The following is a 2679-nucleotide window of genomic DNA, read 5'->3' as shown; positions in this document are numbered from 1 at the left end:
GAGATAAATAAAAACTCCCAGGTATTTGAAAAATATTTCGTTACCTACTGCCATTGATATACATATAATTATGCTAATCTGTCTCTGTAAAAAAGAGATTTATTGTAGTTAGATACAAAATGTGTAAACATAGTGTGCACTGATTAGTAAGAAAATAAAAACAATGAAGCTCAAAGTTTTTAAGTCAACCCTCTTAAAACACACACACACACACACACACACACACACACACACATATATATATACATACATACATATAAATCGCAAGAAGAAAGACCCATTGTCTTTGGATCAGCTAAGGATTTCATTAGAAGAGGTATCAATTTCTTTGGGATGTTGGCTACCAGACAGGTGTTTAGAATGTCCATTCTCAGTAACTCGCTGGGTATAAAACAAAATATAGGGCTTCCCTGGTGGCGCAGTGGTTGAGAGTCCGCTTTCCAATTCAGGGGACACGGGTTCATGTCCCGGTCCGGGAAGATCCCACATGCCGCGGAGCGGCTGGCCCGTGAGCCATGGCCGCTGAGCCTGCGCGTCCGGAGCCTGTGCCCCGCAATGGTAGAGGCCACAACAGTGAGAGGCCCGTGTACTGCAAAAAAAAAAAAAAAAAAAAAAAAAAAAATATATATATATATATATATATAAGCTTGGGCCTTGCATATTTCATCCATAGTGCACATGTTTAGCTTGGAATCATTGCAGTGTACTCAGAACCCTCCTTCGGGATTATAACACTAGGCAGTGTAATATCCTGAGCCAAATTCTTTCCCGTGGTGCATTACTACAGCAGGTACGTAATGAATAAAACATTCTGGTCTGTGAGGTTTCAGAGATTCCCTGCAGCAATATGGCTCCATGTTTAAGATTTCTTCAAAGCCAACATGAACACCAATCTTCTCTTAATTATTGTGTCCTGATCACCTGAATCCTTTGAGATGTAATATGAGAAACTGAGGTAGGTGGAATATCATAAGCTGTTTGGGGGCTTCTGTGAGCATAACTAGTTTGAGGAAAACCTTCTATGCTTTTAATTACACTGGTCACATATATAGATTTTTCCTTCTGAAGCTTCAGTTTTTGTGAATTTGGTCAACATTTTAGTAACCAGACACAGCTAAGAAGTAGTATCTTTTCCATTGCATTGGTATCTTTCTGGAAATTCCAGTGACAATTTCCAGAAAAGTGCTATGATATTTGATTTGTTGTCACATGTGAGACACGTAACCTGAGTAACAAGTTATCTATGAAAAATGTTATTCACAACATTCATAAACTGTTTGATAAGTTTCCGTTGAGAAGTGGGGATATGAGATGGTATCCTGGTATCAGTTGTCTCTAGGTCATGCTGTATTTTATCCAAAAGCTCACAAATTAATTCTCGAGCATCTTGTTAGGCATAACCACGAAAATCAGGTATTAATCTCCATATTAAGTGTAGCATAGCAAATGGTGTGACCAAGGCCCACTTTCCAGACCACATAACTTGGAACAAAATATGAAATTCATGACAGAGAGAAGTGTATTATGAACTTGGCTTCCTTGGCTGAATAAGTTCTATCTTTCTACTCTTTGATGCTCCACCACTTAGTCCTGATGATAAACTTGGATGTCTGGAGCAAACAAAGCCTGTTTCTTTTTCTTGGCATTCATTCATTTGGTATACTGTATCTGTGACTGGAGGATGCCTTCAAGATGATCTTGTTTTATCACTAGCTGTCACAGCCAGCCATCGGTTCAGATCAAGTTGGAAAAAATATTGTCAAAAAATAAGTAAATGACTCAATACTTGAAGAACATAATTCATATAGCAAATATTTCCAAAATTTCTCAATCCTGTTACACGAAGAGTTATTATTGTGTTCATTTAATGGAGGAATCACTGGCATTTTTAAAAATTTTATTTTATTTATTTATTTTTTTATTCAGCAGGTTCTTGTTAGTTATCTATTCTATACATATTAGAATAGATAACGCAAGCACAAATCAACTCAGTTGTATTGCAGTCCACACAATGCCATTTCTGAGGGTTGAGGATGGAATGGCCTTGAACAAGTCTCAACTGCCCAATGTGTTTGACTTATCCGTTGTTAGCATTTAGTCTAGCTGAGAAACACATAATCCAAAGAAATCTCTGTTCACAACACCTGAAGCATCTGGAAAGATCCCGAGCCAGAGTGGCCATCTTAGCACTCTTCAGCATGAAGCTGTAGCCGACTCTGCCCCCGTCCCCCCACTTTGGAGTGCCAGGAGAGGGCAGGCTGCTCTGCTATGTGACTGTGCACGGATAGGTTGTCCACCTGAGACTGGGAACCCACTTCTGGGCCCCAAGTCCGCGTCGGTGCAGCATTATCTTTTATATGAGTCTAAACGCACATGTTGTCACTTTTACATGATAGCCAATGGCGTATCAACTATTTATAAGCTTTCATATATATGCTGAAGAGGAAGCAGTTCATTCTTTACCTGTGGCAGTTCAATACCTTTGCTATAAACACCAAATGATTTATTTTTAGAAACTCATTTCTGAAGTCATTTTTCCCGTGGAACCTGTATGAATATTTGGACATTTTAGATTTAGGAAATGCTTTCATAAAAATTGGAAAAAAATAATAAAATGGCTGCATATGTACCCTCCTTACTTTGGTTACTCCAACGTGACTTGCCTTACTCCCCTTTCTA

General features: G+C 38.7%; 1 pseudogene; it reads right to left on the bottom strand.

Moving 5' to 3' along the window:
* Positions 1 to 291: 291 nt before the first annotated feature.
* LOC137217153 (ubiquitin carboxyl-terminal hydrolase 44-like) lies at positions 292 to 1896 on the bottom strand (annotated as a pseudogene).
* Positions 1897 to 2679: the final 783 nt, after the last annotated feature.

The sequence above is a fragment of the Pseudorca crassidens genome, chromosome X (genome assembly GCF_039906515.1).
Source record: "Pseudorca crassidens isolate mPseCra1 chromosome X, mPseCra1.hap1, whole genome shotgun sequence".
Lineage (NCBI taxonomy): Eukaryota > Metazoa > Chordata > Mammalia > Artiodactyla > Delphinidae > Pseudorca > Pseudorca crassidens.
This window is presented reverse-complemented; position numbering and strand designations above follow the sequence as displayed.